At 44.1% G+C, this 20205-nt stretch overlaps 1 non-coding gene across 1 annotated transcript; it reads left to right on the top strand.

Moving 5' to 3' along the window:
• Positions 1–19244: 19244 nt before the first annotated feature.
• On the top strand, positions 19245–19326 carry trnas-gcu (transfer RNA serine (anticodon GCU)). The gene has a single exon. It is a non-coding gene; the product is annotated as a tRNA-Ser (tRNA).
• Positions 19327–20205: the final 879 nt, after the last annotated feature.

The following is a 20205-nucleotide window of genomic DNA, read 5'->3' as shown; positions in this document are numbered from 1 at the left end:
GATCCAGGACAAGTTGTCTTTGGCTGTTTACATGAACACAAATATTCTTCTATTATTCTGACAATGATGATATCCCATTTTTAACATTTATTTAACCAGAGGAAACTCCCTGAGGGACTCATATTTGCAGCACCACTCTGATAATGTTCACAAAAACCAAAACAAGGTGCTCAGTACAGCCACTGAGGGCCTTGCTCAAGGGCCCCATGGTGGTGGTAGTGAGGGAGGCAGCAGTGCTGCTTGTAGCTCAATCCTGGTGAGACAAAGGTGAAGTGTACTGATGTTTCCAGTAGCTTTTTAATCTGTTCAGCTTTCAGTTGTATTTTAACATAATTTACTGTCTCTCTGTTTCATTTTTGTGTTCAGAAATAAACCTTCAGAGCTAAAAGACAGATAAATGAAATGAAATCAGTTCTTAATAAAAACACAAATTTTAAACGTCAGATGTGCAACATGAACAATCTTCAAAACAATGAATCACAAAAATGAGTCATGTTCACCCATAGTGTGCTCATGTGGTGAGGTAGAGAAGCTAACAAGACTGAGAAACAGTTGTGACCAAAGCTCATGGTTTTAGACTCCATTGGTTTCCATCAGTCTGCAGGTGAGCCCACTCACTGTCTCAGTCACACCCTCGACCTCGTCCTGTCGTATGGAATTGAAGCCGAATATCAAGTTGTATTTCCACAGAACTCTTTTTAATCCCCGTCCCAATCTGTCCATCAGTCTCTTCCACTTTCTCTCTGTCTTTACATCTGTCCCTCTCTTTCCTTCTGTTTATCTGTCTTCCTCCCTTTTCTGTCTTGTCCTGCTCTCCTGCTCTCTTTCCCCCTGCTATTCAAAGCAGAAGGCCGTTCCTGTTGAGCCTGGATCTGCTCGACGTTCCTGCCTGTTAAAAGGAAGGCTTTTGTCACTGCTTTTGTGCCTGCTGATGGAGAATTGTTGGGTGTAGATTCATTGAAGAAGTTTGGTGCTGGACCTGCTGTACTTGTAAAGTGTCATGAGATAACTTTTGTTGTGATTTGGCTCAATACAAATAAAAGTGACTTGACTTGACTGATGTCAGCATAGCCTTTACCTCAACACACAGATACAAAAACCCCACCCAAAACACAGAACATGGCATCAAACAGAACAATGACAGAAGACCTTGTTCTCATTCCAACTTGGCGCTTCAAAATTTTGAATGATTCCTACATGTGAGGAGCCTCTACTAAAAAAGGCCTTAAGAAAATAAAAGCTCACAGAGTTTAACCCCAATAACAGCCTATCAGATTCATTTCCACTCCTTCTTCCTGCCTCTCTTGATGATTGAACTGACAACCCTCCCATCACAAGTTCACTTCTCTATGTGGTCAAGATGCTGATGTAAACCAGAGATTCCAGTTGAGTTCTCTGATTTAGAAATGTGGGATATTAAATCCTGGGATATTAGGTTCAGTGAGAAATGAGCAGGAATATTGTTTCCCAGTTTCAACAATCACATGAATTTTTCCAAGGAGGATAAATTCCTAGGAAATCTTTTTTCCTGTCTCATTTACAGGATTTGCTAGTTAACATGTCAGAGGCATGAACAGGTGAGTTCATGTTAACATGAATTCATTCTCATCATGAATCTGCCTCTTGTTGTCTTTTTCAGAGTCTGTCAGGCTGGTGGACGGGTCGGACCTTTGCTCTGGCAGACTGGAGGTGAAATCTAACCAGCTGTGGTCCTCAGTGTGTGAAGAGGACTTTGACATGCAGGATGCAGAGGTGCTGTGTGGAGAGCTAAGATGTGGGACACCTTCAGTCCTGGAGGGGGCACTTTTTGGACCAGCAGAGTCTCCATTCTGGGCTCAGGTGTTCCAGTGTGAGGGCCATGAATCTTCCCTCCTGGACTGTGGACGCTCAGGGTCTGGAAACACCTGCTCACCTGGCAAATCAGTTGGACTCATCTGCTCAGGTGCAGCTTTGGTTCAGGTCCTCCTCCGTCCTGTTGCATATTCATGTATTAATGATGCTCTTGTCTCTGCTCAGATGCTGATGATGTCAGGTTGGTGGGAGGAGCAAACCACTGTGCTGGTAGACTGGAGGTGAAACACCTGGCAGAGTGGAGAGAAGCAGAGACAGACCGGTCCTGGACCCTGAAGGAAACAGCTGTGATATGTAGATGGCTGGACTGTGGTTCTGCTGTCTCAACACAGCAGAGAGACGAGTCCTCAGAACGACTCGTGTGGTTCATCGACTCTGAGTGTGTTCAGTCTACATCAACACTGAAGGAGTGTGTGAGATCATGGAACTCTCCTGGTTTCACCATCCTGGAAATCACCTGCTCAGGTAACATTATTGACACTAACAGTCATGTGACTGAGATCCAGGACAAGTTGTCTTTGACTGTTTACATGAACACAAATATTCTTCTATTATTCTGACAATGATGATATTCCATTTTTAACATTTATTTAACCAGAAGAAACTCCCTGAGTGACTCACATTTGCAGCATCACTCTGATAATGTTCACAAAAACCAAATCAAGCTGCTCAGTTCACCTACTGAGGGCCTTGCTCAAGGGCACCTCAGTGGTGTTCATGAGGGAGGCAGCAGTGCTGCTTGTAGCTCAATCCTGGTGAGACAAAGGTGAAGTGCACTGATGTTTCCAGTAGCTTTTTAATCTGTTCAGCACTCAGTAGGATTTTAACATAATTTACTGTCTGTTTCATCCTTTTCTTCAGGAAAAACCCTCAAGTGCTAAAAGACAGATAAATGAAATTAGCTCTTTTTTTAAACGTCAGATCTGCAACATAAACAATCTTCACAACAACGAACCACAAAAATTAGTCATGTTCACCCATAGTGTGCTCACGTGGTGAGGTAGAGAAGCTAACAAGACTGAGAAACAGTTGTGAGAGAAGCTCCTGTTAGCATAGCCTTCATCTCAACACTCAATCAAGTTCATTGATTCCCATAAATTGACATCAAACAAATGAAACACAGTTCCTTGTTCCAGTTCCAGCCAGGAGCTTCAAAATGCTGCCTGCCAGATGTGCAGGAACTTAACTGGATGCTCTTCAATATAAAAGCCTCAACTCCTGAGAATTGCCTTAACAAAATAAAAGCCCACGGGAAATTTTCCCTCAGAAATGGACCGACATTAGAGTCATTTACACTGCTTCTTCCTGCAAATCCTGAGGATTGAACCAGCAACCTTCCAATCACAAGTTAATTTTCTTTCCTTTTGGTAACATGTTAGGGTTGAGGGTTGAGGATTGTGTGGGAGACCCAAATGCAGACAATTTTGGGAGGTGCACAAAAGAGGTTTATTGAAGCTGGGTGACTGGGGGCTGGACGTGGCGTGAGGGCGAAGGCTTGAGACGTGGCGTGAGGGCGGAGACGTGGTGTGAGGGCGGAGACAAGACGTGAGGCTGGAGGCTTGACCGGTGACTGATGAACTTGACAGTCTACAAGACAGAACAATCAGCGACGACAGCGACATCATCAACAACGACAACAACAACAATGACCCAACAACCTAACAGGGGAAAACACACGGGTTAAAAATGAGAGGGGAAACAAGACACAGGTGGTGCAATCAACCAGGTGAGACACATGAGGGAATCACAGGAGGGAGGTCAGGAAGACAGGACATGACTACAAAATAAAACAGGAAGCACGAGACAGGGATCGTGACATAACCAGTGCTCAATTTTGCAAGGGTCCAGAAGGTGATGAAAACCAGAGATTCCAGTTGTGTTCTCTGATTGACACATGTGGGATATTAGATGATATAAGATCATCAGGGCGGCTCTATGGGGAAGCAAGATCTGTCTCAAACAAATGCACTGCCCCCTCAAATCAAAATTTTAGAAGTTAAAAAAAAAACATTTTGATATACAGACAAAATTGATATATTATGAGTTGACAAAATTATCTGCAGTAGCGGAAAAAATGCAAAAAAAGTGTGTGATACAGTCTCAGCTTCCTCTCATCTCCCTGTCACTCAGCTGCACGCACATCTGTATTTGTAGAGTCAACTGAGGACCAGCCCATTGTTCTTCTCACTGTTTGACTCTGTAAGAGAAGTGTTTCTTTCTGGATCCCACAAGCACCACAGTGAGCTGGTCTGCTGCATGGAGCCAACAAAGACCTTCAATGTTGTTGGTTGTCGAGATCTGGATGAATGTTTTATTTTATTCTTTATTTTATTTATTTATTTATTTTCTATTGATCGGTTTTGTTTTTCAAGACTTGGTGAAGGGATTTTTCTTTAATAACCTGGCCTACCCTTTCTGTTTTGTTGACATTGGCAATAATGATAAGTGTTATTGTTGGGTTGGAATATATTTGATACAGGCCATCCAATGAAGGTAGATGTCAAGATTTAGTTGTTGTCATCCTAAGAAATGTTTTTTTGTTTTTTGTTTTTGTTTTTGTTTTCTTTTTTTTTATTTTGCCCCGAGGTATTGCCACCTCATCAGGGTCAGGGGGTTTGTGGGCCTCAGTGACCTGAAGAGTTACACCAGCAGAAGCTTAGCCTTCAGGTGGGACAAGTTGGACCAAGTGGGACCGGTCTTAGGGTAAAGGTCTGATAAAGAGCAATCAAACTACATGATAATATCAGTTATCCAGAGAACCACCTACCCCCCCCCCCAACACCGCCACCACACCATTTTCCCACATGTGTTGCCACCCTTTGCCCCCTTCACATTTCCATCTGCCCCCTTATATGTGACTGTCTAGAACCAGCCCTGTTGGATCACATGAATTATTTCAAGGAGGATAAATTCCTTGGAAATTTGTGTCTTCCTGTCTCATTTCCAGGGTTTGCTAGTTAACATGTCAGAGGCATGAACAGGTGAGTTCATGTTGACATGAATTCATTCTCATCATGAATCTGCCTCTTGTTGTCTTTTTCAGAGTCTGTCAGGCTGGTGGACGGGTCGAACCTTTGCTCTGGCAGACTGGAGGTGAAATCTAACCAGCTGTGGTCCTCAGTGTGTGAAGAGGACTTTGACATGCGGGATGCAGAGGTGCTGTGTGGAGAGCTGAGATGTGGGACACCTTCAGTCCTGGAGGGGGGACTTTTTGGACCAGCAGAGTCTCCATTCTGGACTGAGGTGTTCCAGTGTGAGGGCCATGAATCTTCCCTCCTGGACTGTGGACGCTCAGGGTCTGGAAACACCTGCTCAACTGGCAAATCAGTTGGACTCATCTGCTCAGGTGCAGCTTTGGTTCAGGTCCTCGTCCGTCCTGTTGCATATTCATGTATTAATGATGCTCTTGTCTCTGCTCAGATGCTGATGATGTCAGGTTGGTGGGAGGAGCAAACCACTGTGCTGGTAGACTGGAGGTGAAACACCTGGGAGAGTGGAGAGAAGCAGAGACAGACCGGTCCTGGACCCTGAAGGAAACAGCTGTGATATGTAGATGGCTGGACTGTGGTTCTGCTGTCTCAACACAGCAGAGAGACGAGTCCTCAGAACGACTCATGTGGTTCATCAACTCTGAGTGTGTTCAGTCTACATCAACACTGAAGGAGTGTGTGAGATCATGGAACTCTTCTGGTTCCACCATCCAGGAAATCACCTGCTCAGGTAACATTATTGACACTAACAGTCATGTGACTGAGATCCAGGACAAGTTGTCTTTGGCTGTTTACATGAACACAAATATTCCTCTGTTATTCTGACAATGATGAGATCCTGAATTTGATGAGGGTCATGTTGATGATGTGAAATACGGAATCCAGATGTTTCACTTTAAGCAGAGAGACCAAGTTGTCTCAAATACGAGTGTGTGTGTGTGTGTGTGTGTGTGTGTGTGTGTGTGTGTGTGTGTGTGTGTGTGTGTGTGTGTGTGTGTTTTGGGGGTTCAGCCTCATCAAGCAATAACAAGAGGAAGGTGAGTCAGGAAGGGAAGTTTCATGGTTCTTGTTTTTTCCGATGAGTTTAAGCAGGATTAGTAGCTGAGAAAAATGGGTGAATATTAGAATGATGATTTCCTGATGTCTCCACAGAGTCTGTCAGGCTGGTGGGGGGGTCCAGTCTGTGCTCAGGCAGACTGGAGGTGAAGTCTAACCAGTCATGGTCCTCTGTGTGTGAGGAGGATTTTGGCCTGCAGGATGCAGAGGTGGTGTGTAGAGAGTTGGGGTGTGGGGCTCCGTCCCTCCTCCACGGGGGCCCATATACAGACATGGAGACCCCAGTCATGGCAGCAAAGTTCCAGTGTGGTGGAGATGAATCTGCTCTGCTAAACTGTGGAAGGTCTGGCTCAGTGAGGAAGACCTGCTTACCTGGGAAAAGCGTTGGCCTCGTCTGCTCAGGTGAAGGTCATAGATCTGCTTCATCCCACTGCTTTACTTCTACCACTCATGATTCCTGTGTCTGCTCAGAGCCTGATGGAGTCAGGATGGTGGGAGAGCCCAGTCGCTGTGCTGGGACCCTGGAGATCAAACACCAGGGAGAGTGGAGACCAGCGGCCCCTGGGGGTCCTGAATGGCTCCACCAGTCTGCCTCTGCAGTGTGTAGACGGATGAATTGTGGCTCTGCTGCTTTGACAAATAAAAGAAGGGACTCGCTATTCAGGCCTGTGTGGTGGATCAGGTCTTCTTGTGTCCAGTCAGCATCTGGACTGCGGGAGTGTGTAGTGGAGACTGATGAAGTTCATAGTGCTACCAGTCTGATGGTGGTGTGCTCAGGTAAAACTGGACATTCCAAACAAGCTGCTGCTTCCTCGATGACACCAGCACATCTGCTGATTCAGCCTTTCTTCTGCCCCCCCCTCCACAGATTTGCTGGTCCAGCCAAACATCTCCTTCTCTGCCTTCACTGACGGCGTCTCTGAGGTGAGGCAGCAGGAGACTCTGCTGCTCCGGGGCTCCAACTTCACCATCAGTTGCTCTGTTGAACCACAGTACCCAGGAGGCCTGTTCCAGCTCATCTTCTCCACCTCCAGCACGGCACAGAACTACACCCTACCAGCGCTCAAGTTCTCCGCCCAGTTCCTGTTCTCAGCAGCAGACCACACCCACCGAGGGAACTACAAATGTGTTTATCACCTGTCCCATGTTTTCCCCCATCACTTCTCCTCTGAGAGCCAGGAGCTCCACCTCATCATAGCAGGTGACAACAGGACCAGCTGGAGTCAGACAGAAGAATGTGACCCTGACTACATTTACATGCACTTTCTACTCCTCTGTTCTCCTGCTTCTTGTTTTTAGCCTGAAAATGACAACATTCTGATGAAGCTTTTTACATGACTATGGAAAATAGTCCAGCTAGCTAATTCTAACTAGCTAGGCTAGTCTGAGAGATGAAGGGCGGAGCTAAAGTTCACTGTCAAATTGATCATTTTCTTGATAGTCCAACAGGCTCCTTAAGAACAACTTTGGACTCAAATGCCCCGTTAAAAAAGAAATCTATAAGTCCAAGGAAACAAGCACCTTGGTACAATTCAGAAAGCAGACACCTGTAAAGTGTCATGAGATAACTTTTGTTGTGATTTGGCGCAATATAGATAAAACTGACTTGACTTGTCATTTGTTTGTCTCCCGTCCAGTTAAAGTGTCTCACACTGTGAGACTCTACAGTTTTAATTCCTCCTGAAGTTCATTCATGACAGAAAAGCCTCAAACCTAAATAATATTGGTCTGTCCTACGTTTTCATTGAGAAATGCTCAGTTTTGAAAACCCACCCAGAATAAACTCTTTCTAGAATCCTGATTAAATCTGGACTGTTGTCATTTTCAGAATAACAGTGGAACGATGGCGGACGTGTAAAAGTAGTCTGTGTTAAATGAATCCACCAACCTTCTGGGAAATATGCTTCTTGTCCATCATCCCCAGAACCAGACAAGGAGACAGAGACTCTCCTCTAGGGAGCTGAGACCCTCGCTAGTTAGCTTAGCACATTGAATAGTAGCGGTTGGGAAGTGTTAGCAAGTGTTAATAGTTTCTCCAGAAACATTTGTTCGTCCTATCATTTGCTCACGTGAAGGTCCCACTTCAAACTCAGTGTCAGAACGAACCTGACAGGAAACGATCTCATTGCAAGAGGCCCCAGACTTGAACTGGACAATTTGAACAAACAGGAAACAAAGAGAGAGGAAACTGCATGAGGTTCAACACGTTGGTGAAATCAAACCAAGAATGTTGTAATTACATGTTCTGTGTGTCCATGAGGGAGCTGAGACCAGCAGAGACCAGCAGACCATGAGTTAGCTTAGCATAATGAATGGTAGTGAGTGGGAAGTGTTAGCATCAACTGTCTCAGGATCATGATGTTGGTTTGTCCTGCAGTCCTCCTCCTCCTCCTCCTCCTCTCTTCCAATGTCGGCCATGATCAGTAGCAGCAGTCGCTCTCCTGCTCCAACAAACATTTGGTTTTGGTGGCCAAATCACTGCTCCCAGTCAGGAAAGTAGTCCCAGCTATGTGTCTGATTCTAAAATTAGAATGTCTGTTAAAAGTGATCCACAAGCCCAGATATATGAATGCAGGTGTAGCGGCTCCAGACTGAGGGGTATCTGGACGCTACATGTGATACCCAGGATGAAGACTGAGGATCAATGAAGAGAGAAACGATGGATGAACGTCTTCTCAAGTCCGTTTGATTTCTGAGGCTTCGTTGGGCCTGTGGGAAAAATCTCTCAGCCTAACCCACGTAAGCGTCAGAGCTCCACCTACTGGTCAGGTGGAATAAATTCAAAAAATAGGGGGTGTCTGTTTTATGTGAAAACACATGAAATAACAACATTTTCTGTCTGTTTATATTAAAACTTCTATTTTCTTTTTTTTCAGTTCCTTCCACAGGCAACGACTGTTTGGGACTTTTATGCTAACACTTCCCACCTCCTACCATTCATTGTGCTAAGCTAACTAGCATGAGTCTCAGCTCCTAGAGAAGGGTCTCCATCTTCTAGTCTGGCTCTGGGGATGATGGACAATCAGAGACTTCTCCTAAAAGTTAGCGTGTTCCTTTAACATGCAGCCTTCCATCAAGAACCTTCAACCATCAACATGTCTGTGGTGGTCAGTGGTGATGTCATTGATCAAATGTGATGATTCTAAATGTTTTTCAGTGCCTTTAAGTGATTTCATCATCAGAGCGTTCATCCACCATCTGATCCTGGGGTCATGTGCTGTCTTCTTCTACCGCTACTTCAAGGTAACACGACGTAGCTTCGTAGTCCTTGGCTATGAGCAGTTGTTTCAGCAGCAACTGGAGGTCTGAGCTGTCATGTCTTCCAGGCCAAAATGGAGCGGCAGGCAGGACACCAGGAGAACATTGAACTCAACGCTGGTGATGCTACAGAGGAAGGCTTGGTTGATGAAGAGGCTGGAGTTCACCACCAAGACACCACGAACGTGTGACTGCAGCGCCGCCACAACTGAGCTCCAGGCTTCTTCTGCTTTCACCGTGATGATGTTTCAAGCAACAGGACGTCTCCTCATTGCAGTCTTGTAGTTTTCCTCATGTTTTCATGATCGTCCATCTCTGTTCTCAAGGTCAAGTCTCAGTTCTGGCCTGTTTTATCAGATAGATCAAAGGTTATTGAAGGTCCCTGAAATGAAAACTCCATGTTCTCAGTTCTGATCCTGCATCTCTGTGGTCATGGCTCATTTATCTCTCCACACATGACAAACCAAAAACTTTTCCAGTGTTTTTACATCAGACTCCCGGTTTTTCTTTTTTTCTCTTCCTGTTAAAACAATCCAAACATTTGAGGACTCATCCTTCCCTCAGTGGTGTCAACTCATTTTCCATCCAATGGAAACGTCTCCTCAGATTTGGATGCTCCTCCCCCATCCACCACGTGATGCACTGTGGCCCCAAAATACTTTTTTCCCATAAACATCCAAGAAGAAGTGGCTGCAAAACATTGGATTGATTGTTTTAGTCTCTACAGCCCAAACTGACGCGTTCCACTGACAGAATAAAACTGATGGAAAGTCTGAAGGGACCATGATTCCATTTTTGTACCCACTTTTGTTAGCAGCAAGCTAACCACAAGTAGCCAGAGCAGGTCAAGTGAACATGTTCTGCTGTGCGGGGGTGCGTTCACTGCTTCTGGCTCATGTAGAGGTCACATCCTGTCACATGACCCATGAGGACAGAGGTTCTGTTCATCATCAGAACTGTTGAGGAGCCGTCTGAGCACATTTTGATGAAAAATAATCACAAAATCAACTTTAAACAAGTTCCCATCTACCAGCATAGCAGAGATCAGCTCATGGTCCAATACTGGGCCTCCTCCTGATTAGTAGGCTGGATTTTTACAGTGAACATTTGAAGTCACCAAATGAGAGATGGAAACAAAATGAAGTCCAGTTTGATGCTGGAAAACCACTTCTTTGACAAAACTGTGTTTTTCTCAGCTTTCGTTAAAAAAATGACAGTTTTTCATGAAACCATCCTTCATTCAGGTGTTGATGAAAAATATAATAGACTCACTGACAACAAATCTTTTGAAATGAAAACAGACACCTTGGTCTTTGTTCTGATGAGCTCTGATGTTGTTCAACTGTTGGTCTCTGAGCCTCAGCACCCCTGCCTGTTTGAAGGCGTATTCTGTCCAAGTAGAGCTCATGATGTGTTCATCTGACCAAAATAAAAATGGATGAAAATGTCAAGAACCTCCCTCCCAAATGTGATGTCTTCCACTGAAACACCTCTGGAACATTGAGAGGTTTCCTCCTCCAACAGTCTTGTCTTCTTACCAGCTTTGCTCTCTCACTACTGTTTAGTGTTGGAGAGATTTTGTTCTGTGACACCTGTGAGGAAGAGACTTCTATTCTTCTTTATGATGTCATGACCTGATTTCTGGAGTGAAAGTAGTTAGTGTGATGTCATAATGAGCTCCATGATTTTCTGTTATTTTTGGTAAGAGTTTAATTGTTTCACCTGTACATGCGTAGTTAAGCCAGAAGGGGGCAGTTTAGCTCATAGAGTGCTTGGTGACGTGAAAAATCTGTAAAAAAAAAGTGTTCTTTTTCTGCGGTGGTTCTGCTGATGCTTCCAGTTCTTGCCAATGCTGAAGTAATAAAAGAAGGTGTTGTCCAGCAATGCTGTCTGTCTTCATGGTGTCTCATTGATTCCTTCATCTACATATCAGGCCACAGCAACAGTGCTGTCCCTCACTACACAACATAGACACTGAGATTCCCACTAATGATGAGTCAGCACATCCTGACTGTTATGATGACCTCAGCCTGAATGCTCCTCCTTCTTGAGATGCCAGACCTCAAAGGACTCCAGTTTGACTCAGAGTCACTTCTTCTTCTCTTGGACAAATAAATGGATGAACAAACACTAAAATATCAATCATGATTTAAACCCACTGGCAAAACCAATGTTTCCACTTTGTTGATTTGTATAATTTCCTTCAATAAATACAAGTGGGTGGAGCCCAGATGGTCCAAACCTGTTTCCTGTCTCCTGTCATTGTGGAGAGTCTCTGTTCTGTCCTGCTGCTGTCCAGTTGTCTCTACTGAGCCAACTCAGGCTCACACCCTCTTCATCAAAACATGACGTTTGGTCGAGTCCTGTCACATCAACAGGTGACGTGGAGGAAGTCATCAGGAGACACGGCGATGTACAGCTATGTGACATCAGCAGAACTGTGGAAGTTTATACTGAGTCTCCTGATGACAAGTGGCAGTATACAGATATTAAAGAGGGTCTGAGCTAAAACTGAACCTTGGGAACTTCAACCTTTGATCTCAGAGTTTTGTGTTTGATCTTAGAATTCTTTCTTTGATCTCACTTTGATTCCTCAATGATTTCTTTGTGGACACAAATTGTCTTTGATCTCTCAATGAGACAAAGACATAGAAGCTCAAACCTCAGCCTCCAGGAGGCCGTGATCCTATAGTGGTCAGTACTCTGTGTTGTGGCTGCAGCAACCCTGGTTTGAATCCGGGTCACGGCAGCAACATGAATACTGACTAGTATTTGTTGTTAAACTGGACAGTTTGTCTGTTGAAGCTCTCTCAGACACTCCTTTATTCATCCTACCTTCAGGCTCAGCAGCATCATAGTGAATGTGTCTGACTAGGATCAGAACCCTCAACCTGTAGGGCTGTGGTGCAATGAGAACACATCTGACAACGGATCAGAGGAGTGTCTGTTTGACTCCTGAAAACTCCATTTAAAGCTGAGAGGAACTTGTTCTTCATCACCAAATTCCCTCCCTGCACGTTGTCTCTCGAAAAGCATTCAAATCAAAGTTGAACCTTTGACAAAAAGCTCCCAGTAGGTGATGCAGGCTCCACCTCGCTCTTGGTTCTGGAACCTCACCAGTTGAAGCTTTCTCAGCACTTGGATCTCATGTTTCTGACATCTCTGAGCTTGTTTCCTATCCACCTGTCTCATATTGATGAGGTCATACAGCCTGATGATGTCCATGGTTCTCCTTTGAGTGGTTCCTTCTGGGAGAGTTCTCTCTCTGTAACTTGTGTGTGTGTTTGGTCGTATCCTGTTTCTCCTTGACAGCACTTTAGTGTTTTTACCACTGGTGTGACTGACTCTGGAGAAATTTCTTTGTGTGTATTGATGGACACGGGCCAAGCAGAAATTTCCCACAATGCCATAAGGCGGTGTTTGGTCATTGTTGAGCAGGCGTCAGTCTGACAACAATGTCATATTATTTTGTTATCACTTGACCAGACCCAAAAGTAGGCTCCAGGTATCAGTTTCTTCTCAATGCTAATGTCTGCTAGCTTAGTCTGCTGCTTTGATGGCTCTGACTACAAAAAGGTCCAGACCCCTGGATATGGTGGTTCCTACCTAAACGTAGATTCTGTCAGCTCATGTTTTGAAATCAACTCACCATGAACACAAGTAGATTTCAATGGACTGCAAATGTGTCTCATTTAATGGTAAACATGTCAAATATAAATTCCATCACCTGAGGAGGTCTGCTGCTGGAATTAAGCTCCAGATATTCACAAGATATTCTAGATCTTAAAATAAAGCATTTTTACATTTGATTTATTTTTCATTAGCCTGCTTCATGTGGTGTGATTTTATGCATCTTATATTAAATAGAGCTTCTTCAATGATAGTCCCTGAGGATGTTGGATGATATAAAAAGATGATATAAAAAGAGTGTCGTGACTTGATAAACTGGTGATGACGGCGTATCTTTAGAATGTTTTATCCAGTTGTTACTCTGGGCTCCACTCGTTGTATTTTTGTCTCATCCAACGAGAAACGATCAGTCTCAGGTTTAAGCTCATCAATGAGTCCTTGTGGATCAGTGGCTTGCATGCATGAATGAGTTGGAACACTTCTTGGAAATTAAAGAGGATTTAATACAATTAAGAAAACACTTAAGACAGAGTGATAATTCCAGCAGAGTAATGAAGGCACTTATTGAGTAGCAGGGATGAATTAGCCTCCATTTATCTGAGCTTCAAGTAGACGGCAAAGAGGCAGGTGGAAAGGTGTGTAGGATGAACGATAGTGACCTCCAAACAAATGAAGAGGACTGAGTGGAGGCTGACCAGCTCTACGGAGTCAGGCAGAGTTTGGCAGTGAGACAGGAGTCCAGGCCTGAATAGGTGAAAACCAACGTAACCGGCTGACGTTCTCAGCTGGATTCTCCCATCGATGTACGATGCCTCTCCAATGAACTGGAGGGAGGACGGCTTCCAAAGCCTCCACCTCGTCGACCGTGGCTCCCGCTGACATTCGCTCGATGAAGAAGGGAAGCACGTTGATTCGCTACCCTCTGGTCTCAGGCTGCTGGCTGCCTCGACTAAGCTGCTCTTCTCCAACACAAAGGTGGCTTCTCTCTGCTGGTCAGGATGGAGATTCAAGGCTCACAGGAGGTCAAGAGTGTAGCAACCGTGAGCTGAGATCGATGATGAATTACAAAAATAGAAAATTTTAAAAAAAAATTAGTGGAATAGAAAAGAAAAGGGGGAGAGCCGGACCAGCTGCTCTAGGAGCTCAAGCACAAAGGGCAGAAACAAGAAGCACTGAAGAGAGCGCCAGCAGTGGATGGTGTCACCACTGATATAGTAAACTGGTCTGCCTCAGAGCAGTGACCTTTGACCTGTGTGGGGTTGTTGGCCAATCAGCACACTTTGCTGTCTTCAGTCCTTCTCAGATATCAACAAATGAAGCTGGTTGAACAGACAGCAATCATCATCACTCAGAGACATCACCTGGAGAGGAAGATTGCTCAGAGTTCTGACAATGACAGTGAAGAGGCAAGGAAAGATGGACAACCACAGACAGTGAAACATTCGGAACATCATGTTTATACACGTGTGTGTGTGTGTGTGTGTGTGTGTGTGTGTGTGTGTGTGTAAGAATCAGAATCTTTTCTTTTTGCTATACGGGGGGGGGGGGGGGGGGTACAGTGAAAATAGTTAGATAGAGCGCTCTTCCAGAGCAACCGTGCACCACAGAATGCAGATACAAAGAAAAGATCCAAAAGATAAAAGATAAAAGCAAGATAAAAGACACTGTTAGAACAGAAAGATCCATAAACCCACCAACCAGAGGTGTGTCTGGTACAGATGTGGAATTATTGGCTCACACAATGTTGAGGCAACTGGGAAGAAGACAAACAAAAAAGGCTTGTGTGATTCAGACATTCATCAAAAATGGTCCTGTAGAACTGTTCAATGTGTCATGACTTCTATCCATTTTCTTCTGCTTATCCTGTTCAGGGTCATGGAGGGGGTGGAGCCTATCCAAGCAGCTTTTGGGCGACAGGCCGTGTTCACCCTGGACAGGTCACCAGTCCATGACAGGGTTAACACATCCACAGACAAAAATTCAAAGCCACACTCAGGAGGATCTCTCCACCCTACAGACTGTAAAGGAATCATCAAAGATGGCAGTTGGAGTTCTGTGGATCTGTGCTGGATTCCTCGTCCTCACGGACCAGAAGTCTGTCTGAAATACTACACTGATTGATGATCTTTACATGAATCTGTAAATGCTTCTAAAATTAAGAGAAAAAAAATCCTATCTTCTTCATGTCTCAAGCCAAATCACATCAAGAGTTCTTTTATGATAATTTTTTTAACCGGACGTCTGCTTTGACTGGTTGGTTGTTGAAACAGAGCAGGACAGGACAGACAGCAGAAGACAAATATAGAGAAGAAAAGACAAAAGACAGAGAGAAAGGAGGGAGAGAATGACAAAAAGATGGGAACAAGATGAGGGAGAAAGACAAGCAGAGAGAAAGACAGAGGGACAGGGGGATGGAAGACAGACACACAACCAACAACAGCAACAGCAGCAGCAATAATAGTAAACTAGCTGCCAATGATAACATCTCCTGGTCACTGAAGCAATCAACTTCAGCATAATAGGAGGCTTGAAGAGCCAGGAAATAAAATATAAGCACAATACTGATGTGAATGTCAGTGCAATACTGAGAACACTGATATGTAGACGACTAGTAGGGGCAGTGCAGTGGTTGGCACTTTCACCTGGCCCTGTGATGGACTGGCGACCTGTCCAGGGTGAACCCCTCCTCTTGTACTGAGGCTGCTGGGACAGGCTGCAGTTCCCTCTGAGACCCTGAACAGGAAAAGCTGTAGAAAATGGATTGATGGATGGAGTTTGCTGTGTTTAGAGGGATTTTCCTGTTTCTCTTGATCACTTCTTCAATCTGAAAATACTTTCCAATTGAACAGTTAGAAAAATTTAACTTTTTGCAAAATGGGGGTTGCCGGTTCTTCACATTTGACCTGCAGGAACAGTCTCAAGACAAGAACACTTCTACTTTTGGTGATGACAGTTTGTTCAACACTAAACTTCATCCAGTACCATGTTGTCAAACACTGGAACAACCACAGCACTTGAACAGGGACTTGAACCCTGGACCCTCAGATTAAAAGGCTGATGCTCTACCGTCTGAGCTACTCAGGCTCTTTCTACAGCATTTAGACAGGAAAAGAAACACCTGTGAAGGTCAAACTGCTGCTTTCTTGACTTGTTCAATCCTCCATGTTAAAGTCCACCATGCTTTTGATTGGCTCTGATTCTCTGTGGCAAAATCCAACAAGAGGCTCCAAAAATGTCTTGAATGTCATAAGAATGCACAGGACAAGATGTTAGTCTCCTTCATGTCTGCAGTTCCTCCACTGGAAAGTAAAGTCAATGCTGTTCCTCTGCTGAAACCTGGGATGGGACCAGGGACCTTTAGATCTTCAGTCTAACGCTCTCCCAACTGAGGTATTTCAGCTCTGAGGGAGGGCCCTGCTTCTCTCATTTTATAATCTCTTCCACTCTCACTAGAACTTAGAGAGGATTTGAGCTTCTGAAGTCATGACACATTGAACAGTTCTACAGGACCATTTTTGATGAATGTCTGAATCACACAAGCCTTTTTTGTTTGTCTTCTTCCCAGTTGCCTCAACATTGTGTGAGCCAATAATTCCACATCTGTACCAGACACACCTCTGGTTGGTGGGTTTTCTGGATCTTTCTGTTCTAACAGTGTCTTTTATCTTAAATATGCCACTTTCACATGAAAACATCAATAACAGGACAATATCAATACTATTATTGCTGTTGTTGCTTTTGTTGGTTGTGTGTCTGTCTTCCATCCCTCTGTCTTTCTCTCTGCTTGTCTTTCACCCTCATCTTGTTCCCATCTTTTTGTCATTCTCTCCCTCCTTTCTCTCTGTCTTTTGTCTTTTCTTCTCTATATTTGTCTTCTGCTGCCCCAGGATCAGCTTCTATCACTCAGTGGTCCAGAACCATTATGAAGCCTGATCATGAATGTGAGCAAAGCTCTTAGAACAGGCCTGCTGCCACCACAACTAAGATCCTGCAGGTCACTAGAAACTCCAATGTCCAGCTTACAAGTGGACTTTCCTCTGATCTGTGGTGGTGCTGAGTTTAGCAAACATCTCCAACAAGAAGATGAAGGAGGCCATCAACTCCTCCAAGCTCAACATCTATACTGGCTTTACTGGGAGATCAGGAGGTCAAAGCAGATCTTCACCCTCCACCTCAGATGGTTTCTACTCACAGAGATGAGGGACCAGTTCAAACCAGCTACCTGGAGCTCCCTTAAGCCATTGTCCCCCCCCCCCCCCCCCACACACACACACACACACAGCCTGTCTTTGGTATAAAATGGTCTGTCAAGTTCACGTTGGAAGATTTCTCTGACTCCATTGTCAATAAAGAGATTCTTCATCTGACACCTGAGTCTTGATCCACTGATTCCTCTGATCCACCTCTTTCTGCTCCAACAAGGCTGACATGGATCAGGTGGGTCCATGTCATCCAATCAGTAGGTTTCTCCTCTCAATTAATTTTCTTCATCCCAGTTTAGATTGATTCTTCTCAGCCTCATGAAGGAGCATCTGATCAGGTGTTGGACTGCTTGTTGGTTGTAATTCCATAGATTTTAATCTCAGATGTTATAGAATTAATAAGAACATCTTAAAGACCTTTGTCCAACACTTGAAACTCACCTGTCTGTCGAGGCCCAACTGGCCTTTGGTAGTGAGGTGGTGGATGCATGTGTATGAAATGAGGCTCGTGTTGCTGTGAGGAGCCACTAGAGGGAGACACCTGTCGTTCCTCCCAGCTGACAATGAGGCTTCACAGCTGCATTTGAAGCTGTCCTTTATGAGTCACAACTGTCTCAAGCTCAGGAGCCAAACTCACCAAAAACATATGCAAGTGGCTTTGGACAAAAGCGTCTGCTCAATGAAATTGTAGGATTGTAGAATTCTATAAATGTAGAATATAATTGTAGAAATGCTCTCTGTCACCATCCCCAACGTCTGTGCCAGGGTCTCTGGCCAGTGGTCAATGGCTCATATCACCTGCCCAGGATGGATCCAGCTTGCTTGTCTTTGTAATTCTGCACTTATTAGAGACCTGGAAACAAAGGAATGCTGAAAAAGAGAAAATAGGACCTCACACAAATGGGCTTGTGACATAATTTTAAAGAATTGTGTAAATGTGAATCTTTTACAAATGTGTGTGTGAATGTGGTTGTTGTGGCCGAGTGGTGAAGGCGATGGACTAGAAATCCATTGGGGTCTCCCTGCTCAGGTTGGAGTCCTGCCAACAACGTTAAAGTGTTGATGTTCTGGAGGAGACAACATCTGATCTTTGTTAGATCCACGAGTCAAAGGTTTTCTTTAAAGTGCTGCAGCAGCTGAGGATGAGGGAGAGACAGAATTTCAAACCATCTTCGTGAGGACATTTTGAAAAATGATGACATTTTGCCACAGTTATTATTGACTTGGAACACTGCAAAAATATCCCCTCTCCAAAAACCCTCCTCTTCAACTTTGTACCCAAGTTGTCTCCTCATCAGGCACCACAGTGTCCAGGATGTTCAGTCAAAAAGTCATTAATGATTTTAAAAATGTCCATCAAACACAAAATAAGGCTTCAAATAGGTAAAATCACCATCTGTAGACTGGACCAATATGCTGATGTGATCCTTTGATTAGTTTAGGATCAGTCAGAGATCAAAGACTGAAGCAGGAGATCAATGCTCAGAACCCAGAGATCAAAGACAGAATTCAGACATCAGAGACAGAATTCAGACATCAAACACATACCTAGGCTCCACCCCCCCCAAACAGTTTCCATGTAAGTCGTAAGTTTTATTTTTAAAGCACCAAATCACAACAAATGTTATCTTCTTTTTATTCTGTTTATTAAAGATTGAAGCTCCATACAAGACAGAGTTTGTAGACAAGAACATCACAGCCTGGGAAGCTTTCACTTCTTTTTATGGGCAGCTTTGATTTCAGGTTCTACCTCTGTAAAATTGAAAGTAAAGTAAATGAAGCACCTGTGAAGGTAAAACTGATGATGTCATGACTTGTTCAGTCCTCCAACATTAAAGTCCAACAAGCTTTTGATTGTCTCTGATTCTCTGTGGCAAAATCCAACAAGAGGAAAAGAAAATCTTGAGGTTGTCTCACTTTCTTTTAAAGAAACTCTGCATAGGACAGTGATAGGATGCTTGTTTCCTTGGATGAAAAAGTCTGGTACTCTCATCTTCTTAAACATTTACTTGTTCAATCAGGACAAGAGAATCTGAGCTTGGATGTCATTTTGTAGTAAAAGGTGAATTAAACTTGTAAACATCAGCTGGTGTTCACTCTGATGATGTATCGATGGTCTGTATTCTGCCTTCTGTAGCACGAAGGGGAAGAAGCCTGATTATGTCAGAGTTGTGTTCAGTGGCTCCTGCTGGGTCCATTTCTGACAAATAGGCTCCAAAGAGTTCAGGTGTTTAAAAGCTCAGGGTTGCTGTCAGCAGACGAGGTGGCCGAGTGGTTAAGGCGATGGACTGCTAATCCATTGTGCTCTGCACGCATGGGTTCGAATCCCATCCTCGTCGCGAGCGACTCTGGTTTCTACTCCTACATTATGGAATTACTGTGAGGCTTTTAACTGACACAGATACCAGTTGAGTCAACTTCCCTTTCACAACTCTGACACCCAGAGCTCACATATGTCAATCACCTCTGTAGAAGGTCCCGCCCCCACAGAGCTATAAATCCTCCCATCAGTGAAGAAAACTGAAGACGCCTCTTGGATGAGAGCAGAAGCATCTTCAAGAAACCTGAAACAGTCCACTTGGTACATTTAAATAATTCTACAATTTCTTTAAGCTTTTGTCCAAAGCCACGTGCATGTATCACATGTATATAATATATATGTGATACTCTTTCATCTACTCATGAACCAAAAATGCAGTCTAATACCAGTAAATTTGTGCAGAAAAATGTCATTTGTGCTCCTTCTTTTATTTGTTTATGTAGCATTTTTTAATGTATTTTCTTTCAATTCACATTTTGTCCATTAACTTCATAATCACTCTTCTCAGTCGCCATCTCATCACATGACTAAAGTTTGGGTTCTGTATTGGTGGTAAAATATCCTTCCATGCCCCTCACTAGTTTGCACACAGAAAAGCATATTTTACTGGTTTCAAATCTCATTTATCACTTCTCGGCTGGACTACTGCAACTCTCTCCTGTCAGGATGTCCTAAATACTCTCTAAAGAGTCTCCAGCTGGTCCAGAACGCTGCAGCGAGGGTTTTGATGGGAGTTAAGAAGAGAGAACACATCTCTCCCACTTTAGCTTCTCTCCACTGGCTTCCTGTAGGATCTAGAATCGACTTCAAAGTCCTTCTGCTGACTTATAAGGCTCTTAATGATAAAGCTCCATCCTATTTGAAAGAGCTCATTAGTCCCTACTGTCCGACCAGAGCG

Source organism: Aulostomus chinensis, chromosome 4, assembly GCF_037954235.1.
Source record: "Aulostomus chinensis isolate RoL2024-O1b breed Wild chromosome 4, RoL_Achi_v1.0, whole genome shotgun sequence".
NCBI classification, from domain to species: domain Eukaryota; kingdom Metazoa; phylum Chordata; class Actinopteri; order Syngnathiformes; family Aulostomidae; genus Aulostomus; species Aulostomus chinensis.
Note: the sequence above shows the minus strand (reverse complement) of the source record. Positions and strands in the feature narration are given on the sequence as shown.